The sequence below is a fragment of the Dasypus novemcinctus genome, chromosome 18 (genome assembly GCF_030445035.2).
Source record: "Dasypus novemcinctus isolate mDasNov1 chromosome 18, mDasNov1.1.hap2, whole genome shotgun sequence".
Taxonomy (NCBI): domain Eukaryota; kingdom Metazoa; phylum Chordata; class Mammalia; order Cingulata; family Dasypodidae; genus Dasypus; species Dasypus novemcinctus.
Genome location: NC_080690.1, coordinates 57,669,097 through 57,685,606, shown reverse-complemented (window position 1 = coordinate 57,685,606; position 16,510 = coordinate 57,669,097). Strand labels below are relative to the sequence as shown.

General features: G+C 37.7%; 1 pseudogene; it reads right to left on the bottom strand.

Moving 5' to 3' along the window:
* Positions 1-10,260: 10,260 nt before the first annotated feature.
* Positions 10,261-16,510, bottom strand: part of LOC101412621 (deoxyuridine 5'-triphosphate nucleotidohydrolase, mitochondrial-like) — a 113,529-nt pseudogene continuing 107,279 nt past the window's right edge.

Below are 16,510 nucleotides of genomic sequence, written 5' to 3'. Positions count from 1 at the left end.
GCATGTTGGTCTGTCTTCTTTCCCTAGGTACTGTCCATGTACTCTAGGGATTCCTGTCACTCTGTGAGAGAATGGAGCAGGATTCCTCAGGATGGGAATTCAATATTCTGTCAGTTATTCTGTGGGTCTCCACCCACCAAGACAACACCCCATGACCACCTGAACATTCATTTTCTATAGAGGCATGACCCAGTGCATCCAACCCACACATTCTCCTACAACTGACATACTACACCACTGATTCTCTCCTGCCACAGTTGTGGCCCTTCTGCAAACCAAAACCTTCCCTAAAACAAAGCTAAAAACAAAAAATAATTTTAAAAATAGCATTTCACAAAATACAGCATCCTTCCTTAATGAAACACTTCAGAAGATAGGAATAGAAGGAAACTTTCTCACTACGATAAAGGGTATATATTTAAAAAACTCACAGCTAACATCTTATTCAATGGTGAAACAAGACCAGCACCACCAGACCCAACCTCATCACTGCAGCACTCCCATGCCCATCCACTGCCCAACCACACCCTCCTACCTTACCATAAATTTTGCCCATATAGGCACAATCCTCTACTCCCATTCTGTCTCCTGTAAACCTATCTTCCAGACTCTAGGTCTGTGAATCTGCTCAATTTGCTTAAGTCATATCAGTGAGGTCATGTAATATTTTTCTGTCAGTGCCTGCCTTACTTCACTGCACATATCATCAAGATTCATTCCTATTATCCCATGTGTTAATACTGCATTCTTTCTTACAATTGAGTAATATTCCATTGTATATATACCACAGTTTGCTTATCTATTCTTCTATTGATGGACATTTGGGTTGCCTCCAACTTTTAGCAATACTGAATAATGCTACTATGAACATTGGTGTTCATATATCTGTTCATGTCCCTGCTTTGAATTCTTCTTGTTATATACCCAGAAGTGGGATGGCTGGATCATATGGAAGCTCTGTACTTAGCTTCCCAAGAAACTGCCAAACTGTTCTCCACAATGGCAGCAGCATTCAGCATTGTCACCAGAACTAGATGAGGGTTCACTTTCCTCCACATCATCTCCAACACTTGTAGTTCTCTCTTTTTTAAATAATCACCAACCTAATAGGTGTAAGAGGATATCTCATTGTAGTTTTGGTTTGCATTTCCCTAATACCTAGTCATACTGAACATCTTTTCATGTGCTTTTTAGCCATTTGTATTTCTTCTTTGGAAAATTGTCTATTCAAATCTCTTGCCCATTTTTAAAATGGGTTGTTTACATTTTTATTTTTGAGATGTAGGATTTCTTTATATATGCTGGATATTAGGCCTGTATTGGATAAATGATTACTAAATATATTCTGCCATTGAGTAGGCTGCCTTTTCACTTTCCTGACAAACTCCTTTGAAGCACCACAAACTTTTTATTTTGCAGAGGTCTCACTTATCTTGTTAGCATACTATTTTTCAAAGTGTCCTTTTATGATATTCTTTATTTCTGTGGGATTAGTGGTAATATACCCTCCTCTTTTTTATTTTCTGTATTTGCATCTTCTCTTTTCTTCTTTGTAGTCTAGCTAAGGGTTTGTCAATTTCATTACTCTCATAGAGCTAGGTTTTGGTTTTGTAATTTTTCTAGTGTTTTTTTAAATTTTTCATTCTCAATTTCATTTACCTCTGCTCTAATCTTTGGTATTTCTCTCTCTTTGCTTTTTTGTGATTAATTTATTGTTCTTTTCCTAGTTCCTCCAGGTCTTTGATTTTAGATCTTTCTTCTTTTTTAATATAGGCATTAATGTCTAAAATTTCCCTCTCAGCACTGCTTTTGCTGCAGGTTTTGATATGTTGTTTTCTCATTTTAACTCATTTCTAGGTAGTTAAAGTGTGCTAACTTCCATATCTTTGTGCTTAATCTGGTTCTCTGCCCCTTATTAATTTCCAGCTTCATTCTGTTGTAGACAGAGAAATTATTTTGTATAATTTCAATCTTTTCTGAATTTTTTGAGAATTGTTCTGTGACCTCTCATGTGGTCTACCGTGCAGAATGATCCATGGGTGCTGGAGAAGAATATATAGTCCACTACATTGAGGTATAATGTTCTGTATATGTCTATTAGGTCTAGATCCTCTAATATATTATTCAAGGAATATGTTTCTCTGTTGACCCCGTCAAGATACCTGTCTAATGGTGATAATTGTGTATTAAAGAACCCCACTAAAATTGTGGAGGCATCTATTCCTCCACTTAGTTTTTCCAATGTTTGTATCATGTATTTTGAGGCACCCTACTTAGGTGCATAAATGTTTATGATTGGTCCTTCTTCTTCATAAATTACCCATTTTATTAACATACAGTGTCCTTCTTTGTCCTTACAATAGTTTTGCATTTAAAGTCCATTTTGTTGAATATTAGTATAGCTGCTCCTGCCCCTTTTTGATTATTGTTTGCAAGTAAAACCAGTTTTGAACCATTCACTTTCAACCTTGTGTCCCTGGATCTAAGGTGAGTTTCTTGCAGACAGCATATAGATGGGTCATATTCCCTCATCTATTCTGTCTTTTGATTGGAGACTTAAATCCATTAACATTCAATGTTATTACTGTCAAGGCAGTACTTACATGATCCACATTTTTTAAGGTTTATATATGTCATATTTTTTTTTCTCTTTTAATCTTTTTAGTTATTCTTACTAATAAACTTCTTTTCTACACTTTCCCCCAACCATCTCTCTCCTGTTTTTTCCTTTTAACCTCCAGAACTCTCTTTAGTATTTCTTGAAGGGCACATATCTTGTTGACAAATTCCCTTCATTTCTGTTTATCTGTGAATATTTTGAACTCTCCCCCATTTTTGAATGGCAGCTTTGTCAACAGTGAACAGTTGGTTGACAATTTTTTTTGCTTTCAGTACCTTAACTATGTCATACTACCTCCTTCTGCCTCCATTGTTTCAGATGAGAAATCACTGCTTAATCTTACCTAGCTCCCCTTGTATGTGATGGATCTCTTTTCTCTTGCTGCTTTCAGGATTCTCTGTCTTGAGCATTTGAGAATTTGATAAGTATATGTCCCAGGGTTGGGCTCTTAGAATTTATACTGTTTATAGTGTGCTGCCCTTCCTGGACATGTACATCCATATACTTCAAAAGAGTTGGGAAATTTTCAGTCACTATTTCCTCCTATATTCCTTCTGCCCCCTTTCCCTTCTCATTCCCTCTGAGATGCCTATAAGGTATATGTTTGAGTGTTTCATGTTGTCATTCAATTCCCTGAATCCCTGCTGAATTTTTCTTTTATCTATCTCTTCTACTATCTGTGCGATTTCAGATGTACTATCTTTGATGTCACTAATTCTTTCCTCTGCCTGTTCAAATACGCTCTTATGTTCTTACAGTGTATTTTTTATTTATTGCGCCATGCCATTCATCACCATCAGATCTGTTTTCTTTTTATGTATATTTATGATTTCTTCTGTATGTTTCCCCAGTGTCTTCTTAATATCCTTTACCTCTTCCTTCACTTCATGATTCATGGTATTGATTCATGGTATTTGCTTGGACATCCTTGATTAGCTGTTCCACATTCTGCACCTACTCCTGTTTTTTAGTTTATTAGATGGAGCCATATCTTCCTGTTTCTTATTATGGCTTGTAACTTTTTGCTGGTCTATAGGCATCTACTTATCTTGATGGCATTGTTCAGAATGTTAGTTTCTCTTTCTACTCTAGGGTTTTATTTTGTTTTGGTTTGTGTTAAGGTTCCTCTTTGACACTTGGTTCCACTTATTCTATATCCTTGTGGTTGTCCTTGTCCCCTTGAAAAAATAGTAAGACCATAGGAAAGGAAAGAGAGAAGAAAAAAAGAATAAGAATAATTTTTTTAAACATAGAAAAGGAACTATAAAAGAGCAAGGAAAATAAAGAGTGACAAATCACAAAAAATACAAAGGAGTAAGAATAAAGAAGGTGGAATTTAAAAAAATGAAATAAGACAAAAATAGAATAAAAGAGTGTAAAGATGAAAGAAAAAAAGTTCAAACAAGAGAAGGTAGAATGAAAAAAGCAATGGAAGAAGGAAAAATGCAAGAAAAAAGAGAAATAAAGAAACAAAGGGGAAAATAAGAAAAAGAATAAAAAGAAGCAAAGAAAGAGAAAAAACAAAACAAAACAAAAAGCAATCCAGGAAAAACAGAAAAACAGACTTCTTTCTTAGGCTGCTAGTAAATGTCCCAGGCTACTAGTGCTCATCAATCACTCTGGAGCTCGTCCTCCATAGGTAAGGTATCCAGTTTTGGAGAATAAAATAAAGAATAATAAAATAAAATAATAAAAAATATAAAATAACAGATCAAAAAACCTAATAATCTGTCTGTGAGTTCCCTTCATGAAGTGCAAGCTACATGCCTGACAACCCACTGGATCAATCTCGGATCCCTTCTCTTCAGAGGTATCAGGGATTGAACCAGGCACCTAGTATATGTAAGGCAGGTATTCTTCCACTGAGCCACACCCACTCCACAGGTTAGGTAGGTTTCTGAAAGGTTTATCTGACTCTCCCTACCCTCTTTCCCCACAAGCAAGCAGGGCTTCTAATAGTTTGCTGGCTATCTTTCCTGGCTTCCTTCCTTCCAGGGCTGTTAGACACCTGTCTACCTACCCCCTCAATGACCTAGTTCCTCTCTCTCCCAGAGTGAGGGTGGGGGTGATAGTCTGCCCAATTAGATCTTCCCTCCCCTCTCCCAGGGGCCACTTCAGCATTGGCTGGGGTCTTTTCCCCCCCCTCTGTTCTGCCCACCCTATAGCCCCTCACCCTTACAACTCTCTATGAGTTTGCTGGGGGCCAATCCCACACTTATTTGCCCTCCAGCTACCCCACAGATAGGTCTCGTTCAATCTCTACTTGCTGGTTGCTGGGCTGTCCACTGCCAAGATTCAAAGCAGGCTCAGCTGGCCAAACACACTGAAAAGAAACCACTCCCCACCCTCTGCCAGACCCCTTCCTCCCAAGGAGGAGGACCTTCTTTCTTCTCTCAGTTGGCTGCAGTGAACCAGGGGTTTCACCAAAGCTATTTACCTTGTATATGTGTACTTCACAAATGCAGGGTGAATAACTCATTGTTTTTGTTTGTACTCTTTGTCTCTCTCGCCCCTGGATGATGGATGTGCAGTACTCTCCTGGTCTGCAGATTTCCAAAGCAGCTCCCTCAGATAGCTTTTTGCCCTTCTGTTGTTTTTGTGAGAAAGTTGAGCCCTGCCTCCCTACTCTGATGCTATCTTCCCAAAAATCCCTATTCAGTATATTCTAACTGCAATTTTTCAATGGTCTCAATAATTTATAATTTTCCCAGCCAAATTAATCACCTCAGTGTTTTTCATCTTGTTGTTGGGATTATTATAATCAACTTTATCCGCATTGCAGAAGAAGTTAGTAAAATAAATATATGATTTAAAACTCATATGGGACTTGATCATTTCTCCTTCCTGGGAGAGTAGAGTTCTGAGATGGCTGACATGGGTGATGGGTAAAAGGAGAAAAAAAAAAAAGATCATGAGAAATCAGTGGCTTATTAGCTCTAGAAAAGTCACACAGATAAAGTTAACAATGAGGTGGGGAAATAATATTAAGACCCATCAAAAAGCAATAATTGCTACACTATTTGGAGACACTAACATGTACAAGCATGAGTGACAAGATCTGAAAATTCTATGATGCTTCATTGTGGATTTTTAAATTATTTTTAAGTGAAAGTATAACTGAAAGAGATTTCCTAACATCATCACTTGATATTTGTGTTTGCTGTTTTTTACTATTTGACTCTACTTATCTTTCCATCCATCCATTCATTTTTTTAAAATATTTAATAAAACTTTTAAAATTAAAGTTAATAGATCACATAGAACATTACATTAAAAAAATTAAGAGTTTCCCATATAACCCACACCCCACTCCCCCACCTCATCATTTTTGTAAAATCTATTTTTTGAAGATATATACATCACAAAAAAGATTACATTATAAAAAAAGAGGTTCCTGTATACCTCCATCCCCCCACCCCACTTCTCCCACACCAACAACCTCCTCCATCACTATGGCACACTCATCACACTTGGCAAACACATTTTGGAGCACTCCTGCACCACGTGGATAATAGTTTACTCCTGCACCAAGTGGATAGTAGTTCACACTCTCCCCCGGTACATTCAATGGGTTATGGCGGGATAAATAATGTCCAGCATCTGACCCTGCAATATCATTTAGGACAACTCCAAAGTCTCAAAAATGCCCCTTTATCACATCTCTTTTTCCCACTCCCTGCCCTCAGCAACTACTGTGGCCACTTTCTCCCCATCAATGATACAATTTCTTCTATTAGTAGTCACAAAGTTTTATAGTCACAAACTTTATAGTCACAAAATTTTATAGTAGAATATCAGTAAGTCCACTCTAATCCTTATTTTATTCCTCCATTCTGTGGGCCCTGGGACAGTGATGTCCACTCCACCTCTATATTGTGAGGGGGTTTAGATTCCACATGGATGATGGATGCAATTATCCTGCTTGCAGTTGTAGGCACTCTCAGTTCCCTGGCATGGTGATTGACCATCTTCACCTCCCTGTTAGCTGACCTGCATAAGTCCAATGAACCAGGGAGTAGGAGTTGCAACTCTGCTGAGGCTCAGGGCCCAGCTGGCACATGGACAGTCCAGAGATTCAAATCTCCTGAGTATACACCAATGTTAGCACCAACCGAAGGTTCATTAAAAGTGTCAGAAGAGGCATGTGTAGAATGGTCACATCCATCACACTCAGGGACATACACTCCAAAATAGGGCCCACTGACATGGTATTGAGCTCTAGAGCTATCTGCCATGACCCTATCCCTGTGGGTCTCTGTAGCCCTCAGGAGAACCAGTACCTGGGGTTGTATCCACTTTGGCTGTTTCCAGGGTCCTCCTGAGGAGTGCATAAGCATGACCCCTCTGATGACCTCCTGACTTTTTTTTGAAGACTCTTAGCCATATACATGTATTTGACTTTGCCTTTTCCTCCTTTTATTCAAGGTCAAAAAGCAGTTTTTAACACATTATCCTACATGTGGGTTGAGATATTATGCTGATCTGAGTTGACCCTTTTATTCAAGGTCTTTTTCTTGTTACATCATCAGCTGGTGCTTGCTAGTAATACCTTGGTGCCACAGAGGCTCATCCCTGGGAGTTGTGTCCCACACTGGGGGGAATGTAATGCATTTACATGCTGAGTTTGTCTTAGAGAGTGGCCACATTTGACCAACATGGAGGCTCTCAGGAGATAATTCTTAGGCACCCTGCAGCTCTAGGCCTAGTAAACATTTCAGGCACACAGACTCATAAGCATAGTCATGAGTATCAAGGGCTCATTGTTGGAAAATTCTACTTTGTTGGTCTTTGCTATTGCACTTGGGGGATGGTTACTCTTCTATTGGGGAATGTAATAGAGTGGCTTGGAACTCAGCACTCCCTCAGTTGTCATTTGTAACTGTTATCTAAACATTTTTATGTCCCCTATATATATGCCATGGAGAACTCCCTCCCAACCATGTGCCCCCATCAATAACACCCCACACCAATGTTCCTCCCCTGCCATAGTTGGACCCCTCTGTGGTACAAAACTTATTCAACAATGAAGCCTAATATATTGCCAAATTCAATTAATAGGAAAATGAAATACAGTGGTGGGTTTAAAGATTAGAAGTATACATACTAATTTTGAAATACTAAGATAAAGTAAAAATAAATTGGTGTATTAATAAAAATGAACAATATTATAAAGATTTGTTTTTAATGTTTTGCCTTTCATCACTGTAATAGGTGTTGCCCTGTATGTACAGTGGCTTATCTTAACAATCTCAGTCATAAAAAAGTTGCAGGTGTAGTATAAGAACATTTTCTCAACTGAACCATTTGAGAGGAAATTCCTAACCAAATGCCATATCATCCTGAATATGCTAGTGTGCATTTCCACAGAAAAGGAAATATCTCTACATACCCACAACACAGTTACCAAGAGCAAGAAATTAACATTAACACATGTACTCATCAGACTGCACTCATGTTTCACCAATGGTCCCAAAAATGTCTTTTGCAGTGAAGAATATAATTCAGAAGCATATATTACATTTAGATATAATGTCTCTTTAATCACCTAGAGTGGAACCATTTTTCAGAATTGCCTAGAATTTCATATTCTTGAAACTTTTTATGATTACAAGCTAGTCCCTTGGAAACTATCCCTCCAATTTTGTTTTTTCTAATGTTTCCTCATGAACTGGTTATGCTTTTTGGAAGGAATGCCACAAAAGTGATGGTGCAGTCCTCTCAGGGAATACCAGGAGGTGCATGATGACATCTTATCCTGTTACTGGCATTATTCCCTTTGATCAATTAATTATGGGGGTATCTGGCAGGCTTATCCACTGTAAAAGTACTCTTCCCCCTACGTAATTAATTAGGATTTTATGGGGAAGGATCTTGAGAATAGGTAACCATCAACTTTTCAATTCTTTATATCAGTATGGACTTGTGGTTTCCTATTCCATTTGAAGGCTTTTACTATTATTTAATTTAATGCTCACTTAGTCCTAGATTTGACAAGTGGGAGACCCTTCCAACTGGCTTCTATGTCCTTTTGACATTCTTACTTTCTGGCACAAGATATTTCAGGTTCATCTACTATTTGCCCTGCCCAAAACTGTAATCACTGATTTTTCTCAAAAGTGCTCTAGTTCCTATTAGTAGAGGAAATGATATTTAGAGGCCAAGATCTGGGTGCTAGCATATTCATGGCAGCATATTGCTGCTCCCAGGCCCTCTCAGTGCATAAAGCTAATAATATATAAAAATAAGCACATTCATAAATTGAACATACACATTAACATATATATTTTTGTCTGTGCATATATAAAGAATATATATGAATGCACACTAACACCTCCTGTTCAAATATAAAAAACCACAGGTTCATTCTAGTTTTCTTCCTTATCATATTTGTAACTTCCTTCTCTGAGAAATTTTGGTTCCATTATCCTTAAATTTGTGTGTGTGTGAATGCACATGTATGTATACAATATATTTGATCAGTCCTCTTGGATATAACCAATATCCCATTGCAACTGCTATATTCTAACTGGGTATAAACCTGTTCACCATGCACGGGCTACAGCAGTCTTTAGGCCCTAATGGCTTCACTGGCATGTATGCCTACCTTGCTCAGCCTCAGCTAATGTTGTCAGGGTTCAAGCATTAGGACAGGGAGGGAATGGGGAAAAGGAAGAAAAGAACAGATACGGATATTCTGAATTAATATATGAGGTGCTATATGAATTTTTTTTGCTAATTTATTATTCCCTTGAATTCTGCAATTTCAACTCTAAGAATTTGCCATTAGTATATAATCATAGATAAAACAAAGCTTCAAGGAGGTTTTTTGTGGTGTTATTTCTAAAGTAGACAATAGGAATCACTCAAAATAACCATGAGTAAAATGAGTAGTTAATGAATTTGGTATCATTAATTTTGGAGAATAAAATACAGCCATTATTATTATTATTTTTAAGATTTATTTATTTTCCCACCCCCACCCTGCCCTGGTTGTCCGCTCTCTGTGTCCATCCACTGCGCCTTCCTCCCTGTCTGCTTCTGTTGTCAGCGGCATGGGAATCTGCATTTCCCTTTGTTGCATCATCTTGCTGTGTCAGCTCTCGGTGTGGGCGGCGCCATTCTTAGGCAGGTTGCACCCTCTTTCACGCTGGGCGGCTCTCCTATGGGGCGCACTCCTTGTGCGTGGGCTCCCCCACGCGGGAGACACCCCTGCGTGGCAGGGCACTCCCTGCACACATCAGCACTGCACATGGGCCAGCTGCACACAGGCCAAGGAGGCCTGGGGCTTGAACCGTGGACCTCACATGTGGTAGACGGATGCCCCAACCACTGGGCCAAGTCTGCTTCCCAATAGCTATTATCAACCTTTGAAAATATTGGCCTATTTTTTACTGTAAAGGAAATTCAGGACATTGGGTAAAATACAGAGGACATGTATTTTTCCACTTCCTCCTGAAAACCAAATAAAACAATACTATAGAAATAAAAAGAAATACTGTACAGTGAATGTTGGAGATTTGGACCTAGAGGGTATTGGGAATGAAAGAAAGAGAAAAAGGAGAATGAAAGAAAGAGAAAAAGGAGAATGAAAGAAAGAGAAAGAAAGAAAGAAAAAGAATGAAAGAATGAGAGAGCTGGGATCAGGGGGTCTGCGAGTAGAGAATCATCAGACAACTTTATTGTTTACAAGGAGCTCTCTATATACCCCAGTCTACGTGACAACAAGCAGCAACATGCAGTTAACTATCAACATTACTAAGGAACTCTAAGGAACTCAAAACATCTTATCTCAAGGTACAAAGTCTAAGTGTTCTATTTACTACAAAAGGTATGTGCTCATCTTTTCTTTCAGCCTTTAACAGCTTCATCCTGTTTGCTGGAAACTTTGAATTACCGCATTTCTTAGGGTGCAAGCACAGCCATGGAAACAGCATGTCTCTCCTTGTGAGACCACTGTGCCTCAGTTTCCAATATTTCCCTCTTTTTGTTTTAGTCGAGGTGACCGTGCCTGTCTTAGGTTGCCCTCCTTTCGAGAGTCTTACCCGTCATTGACTACTGGCCAAGCTCTTTGACTTGGGGAAATTACTGAAGTGCTTCAGTTAGCACCACATTATTCGCATGTCCCATGGCTGTTACTCTTTGCAGTTTTCTTCAAAAGCACTGTCCAGCACAGGTGAGAATCATGAGCAACAGAAAAAATATGATTACCCCTATTCCTAAAGCTGACAGGAAATGCTGTGATTTCCACCAATTAACTGGGTTAAATTTTGTAATATGTGAAATCATATCTGAGAAAATATCCTTATCATTGGCTACATGAATTTGATTGAGACATTTCTAATATTTTCCTTTGTAATTCAATTATTTCCAGAGAGATATTACTTTTATGGCCTAACAAATGATTCTTAATTTTTCTCCATTCTATATCAGATGAGTTATAGGCGAGAGGAGTAATACAAAAGTTGCTTTCATTCCAGTCACATTTCAATCCCCTTAACAAGTTTAAATTATACAACTGATCTCCAATATGCAAAACAGCTGATTCTAAATTATTAACCTGATTATTTAACCGTTCATCAATGTGCTCTTGGCTATGCCACAAATCACTAGCATTTTTAAGACAATCATGCATGTATTGTTGAGTCTGTACTTTCACATAAAGCTGCCATAGCAGTAGCAGCAGCTATAATGATTCCAATCAGTCCCAAAATGCTTATAATAAGCAGTCCAATAAAGCATTTAGTCCATTTCAAGAATTCTTATGTAGCAAAAATTGACTTTCAGGAGACGACTGCCAAAAGTGCGTCATTCTCACCGGTATCCAGATGCCTTTTCTTCTTCTGGCCATGGCTATTGTTTCTTCATCGATGTTCACCTTTTCAGTGGAGCCACTTTTGCCTTTTCTCAGGTTCCAGTGCTAGGGCCCTAGGTCTTCACAAAGGCATCTGCATCAACAGTCCTAAAAGGGCTGTTAGTGGAGTGGGCAGGGACATGACAGACAGTCACCTGTTACTACTAGGAGGTATATCGGATGTATTTTCATAATCTGAGGGTGATTTACAATAGTACATCATTTCTGTCTTGCTTTTAGTATTTGCAACCCACCCCTGGATAGGGATGGCAGTCTTTAGAGTGACCAGACACTACTGGGTTAAATCTTTCATTTTCAGCAGGACCTCCCATGCTGCACACAATTGCTTTTTCATATTTTGCTTTTGGCCTCTTTTCAGAATTGTGATTAAAACCCAAGGGATACTTGTTTAGAATTTTGCCTTTGCCACAAACTCCACCCAAAGCCAATATTGGTGCTTGCTACATCCAATTCATAGGCTAAGTTAATGTCCACAATTTACCTTCCTTCTATTATTATTTAAAGCAGCTTGCTGGAGGTCTTCCTACTTCTGTGAAGGACTTTTCCCAATTAATACATACACTGGTTTTAATATTTGAGCTTAATGAGGGATGAAAGGTTTTCAGCATTTCAACAATATTACAAACTCTATTAACATGAGAAAACATTGCATTCCATCAGAGGACATAGTTTTATCCTACCCAACCAAACCACATTTAGGAATTTGATAGAGCAGTAGGGACTTTGCAGCCTGTCCCAATTGTTTGCCTAGTTCAGGCTCTTAAGATAACATACTATTGTCTCTGATGTTTCTTCTCATTCTGAAAAAAGGACAACTGGTTAACAAAATGTCATCAGTAGAGTTCCAGCCACTGATCTTTTCTACACAGCTAGATTATTATCACCATGCCAGGACAGATGGTTGGGCTATGCACACAGCCTTGGGGAAGCACTGCAAAAGTCCACTGTTGGGTTTTTCTACAGGTAGGAGAATGCAGGCTGGCTTGACCTGTCTAAGAAGACACTAAAGAAAGTTTTAGCACCTTTTAAAACAAAGTGATAGCAACACAGCTGGACATTAACTTCTTGCAACAAACTAGCAATATCTGGGACTGCTGCATACTACAGTGTTGTTATTTTAATTTATGATAAGAGTTTGTTTCTGTAACACATACCTTTTTATAATAATTAAAACCATAATTAACCACATTGTACTTCTGTTTAATATTATGGTGAAATATTGGTAAATTTATACACTCTATTCATTTGAACCTTTTACTAATACAACTTTAATTAACAGAGGGATAAAAAAATCTTGTTAATTCTGTAACACTTTTAAACACTCTCTACTTAACTTATAATATATTAAATGAACTTAACTATTTTATTACCTTAATTTTTCTTTCAAGGTAAAAGAAATTTTTTGTGACTAGTTTGAAATAGAAAGCCACTTTTCAGGATTTGATTTTTAGAAAGCAGGTTTGAACATTATGTTCCTTTAAAAGAGAAAAGACTCTTCTTCAGACACTGAGGAAATGATGAGGTTAAAGCACAAGAAGCTATTTTGATAAAACAGACTTTCTTTGTATACTGATTATCCAGGAAACTTTTACCAAAACAGACTGATGACTTGAGAGACTTTGAGAAAGAACAAAATTTTTAACTTTGCATCAGTATACTACTTGATACTAAACCTTTTAAAACTTTATAGACAGGCCCATCAAATCTTATTTAATTTTAATTACAAAAATTTCTTTTCCACGAACTTTCTACACTTTCAGTATTCACTCAGGTTTTGCCCAACACTCTACTCTTCCCAATAATCAATCATTTTATCTTAGGACAAAATCATCTCTTGTTTCCTTAACAATAAAAACACATTCCATATATCCTACATACTAAGTTACCAGGCAAACTTCTTACAACATATAATTGCCATCAACACTAAACAAGCTTGTTAAAATAATGAACTTTTCTTCACTTTAAATACTTAGTGGGCGGCGGACTTGGCCCAGTGGTTAGGGCGTCTGTCTACCACATGGGAGGTCCGCAGTTCAAACCCTGGGCCTCCTTGACCCGTGTGCAGCTGGCCCATGCGCAGTGCTGATGCACGCAAAGAGTGCTGTGCCACACAGGGGTGTCCCCCGTGAAGAGAAGCCCCACGCACAAGGAGTGCGCCCAATGAGAACCTCCCAGCATGAGAGAAAGTGCAGCCTGCCCAGGAATGGTGCCACACACATGGAGAACTGATGCAACAAAAAAGAAACACAGATTTCCATGCCGCTGACAACAGAAGCGAACAAAGAAGACGCAGCAAATAGACACAGAGAACAGACAACCGGGGGGGGGGGGGAAGGGGAGAGAAATAAATAAATAAATAAATAAATAAAAATTAAAAAAAGAAAGCAATTAACAAATAAAAATAAATAAATAAATAAATACTTAGTAGCACGCAATACCAGAATCAGCTCCCTAGAAGCAAGTTGGTAGGGGAGGCTGGCCGCCAACAAGTTTTCCTGTTATAAAATTACCTTTTATTATTAGTATTATCAATTCAGGTTTTGTTTAATAGTGACTTTTTGGAATTAGCCATTTAAATACCTTAATTTAAACAATGCTTAAACTTCTTATAATTATTTATAACCATATAGACTATAATTATATTAAGACAAATTTTACCTTCACAGAACACACTCCCTTACTTAAAGTTACCACAGTACTTTCTACAACTTGCCACATGCATTTAGGTCCCGTGCATTTATGAAAATTAGCCATCCTATTTTAGGACAAAACACACCTTTTTGAAAAAACTTATTAAATTTCAGTCAGCATTCCCACAAACTTTTTTTTTTAACTTTAACCTCTGCTTTTTATTATCTTTTAGTTCAGTTTATGCAATAATTTGTATCTGTACTAATTCAAGTTTACTTAATAAAAGGCATTTTTTATGGTTTATAAAGCAAAGAAAAATAAGTTGCTGATGGGGTAGCATTTAGTGAATTAAATAATACACATTTTCCAATAGATCTATATTTATACATAAAGCGAACTGCAAAAGAAACTGTTTGTATTATGACACCACAAAGCAGATTTACATACAACAATAAGTAGAAAAACACAAAATAATTTCTGTGATCCTACCAGAGATGCTTTCCTTGACCGTAAGAAAACCAAATGTTTTTAGAAGTTAAAGTTTAATAGGTTTATAGCCACACAAACACCAAAGCACTTTAAGTGAAGCATTATTTTTAAGGAAAAAAATATGTTCTTGCCATAAATTTTAATTCTTTCTGGTAGATCCAAAATCTCCTGAACCCCTTTCAGTGACATCCAAAACCTGAACTTCCTCTATTTCTCGATAAAAAATCCATTCACAAATCAGCTGTGCAAGTTGATCACCCTTTTTCACTTCAAACTTTTCTTTGCCAAAATTAAAAAGCACAACACCAACATTTCCTCTATAATCTTCATCTATGACACCAGCTCCTACATCTGTGGAGTGTTTTGCAGCCAAGCCAGAACGTGGAGCTACTCTTTCATGACATCCAGAAGGAAGGGCTATCTGAATGTCTGTTTTCACAAGGGCTTTCTCCATGGGTGGTATTCTACAATCATAGGCACTGTACAGGTCAAAACCCACGGCTCATGTGGACCCCTTGGTTGGGGCCGTGGCGTGCTCCGAAAGCTGAGCAAAGTGGATCCACACACTGCCCTCCTCCACAGGCTGGGCCCACTTACTGGGAGAAATGGCGGGGGTCTCTGGGGTAGTGCTGCCCATGGTCATAACTTCTGGCGTTCCCCACAAACTTTTAACCTTCTTTAATATTCATTTAAATTTTACATCCTTCATTTTATCCTGTGAAGAAAAATAAACTATTAATTTCATTCTAGGCAAGAACAACTTTTTATGAAAAGACTTACAGTAATTTTGTTAATCAAGACTTACAATTTTTATCATTGTAGAGATCTTATTAACATCTAAAGTTATGTATTAACATAAGCGCTTATTTAATTTTTGGCCATTTGAATAGAGCTCTTTTAAAAATTTTTATTTATTAATTTATATCACCATCTGGAGGTATCAAAATATACACTGACATTGAACAAACAAACACAAAATGATTAAAACACACCAATACAAACATACAGTTTACAATTGACTCATCAACGATGCTTTTGTATTAAAGCAAACAATTCTAGTAATTCATAACTTTTTACAGGCACCCCATTAACTTTCAATAAAATTTTTAACACTTGCGAATATGCTTCCACACATCCCATTTGATTACCCATTACCCTGATGACTTCGCAGAAATGTTTCTTACTTAATCTTGAAGACTCGAGTCACTCTGCTTTGGACATCTCATTTGACCCTCAACAGGTCTTTTTCCGCAGTTCCCAATACTGATTTGGAAGACTCACTGACTTCCTTGGGCTCCACATTGGGTGCCAGATGTTGGAGATTTGGACCCGAAGGGTATCGGGAATGAAAGAAAGAGAAAAAGGAAAGTGAAAGAAAGAGAAAGAAAGAAAGAAAAAGAAAGAATGAGAGAGCTGGGATCAGGGGGTCTGCGAGTAGAGAATCATCAGACAACTTTATTGTTTACAAGGAGCTCTCTATATACCCCAGTCTACGTGACAACAAGCAGCAACATGCAGTTAACTATCAACATTACTAAGGAACTCCAAGGAACTCAAAAAATCTTATCTCAAGATACAAAGTCTAAGTGTTCTATTTACTACAAAAGGTATGTGCTCATCTTTTCTTTCAGCCTTTAACAGCTGGGAACTCTTAATTACCACATTCCTTAGGGTGCAAGCATTGCCATGGAAACAGCATGTCTTTCCTTGTGAGACCACTGTGCCTCAGTTTCCAACAAGTGAATCATGTGGTGGGTGATGGACTATAGTTAACAGTACAAATATTAGAGTGTTCTCTCTTGATCTATAACAAATGTACAATACTAATACATGGTGCTAATAATAGGAAGTATATGGAAAAATATATACCAAATATAAGCTATGGATCTTACTTAGTA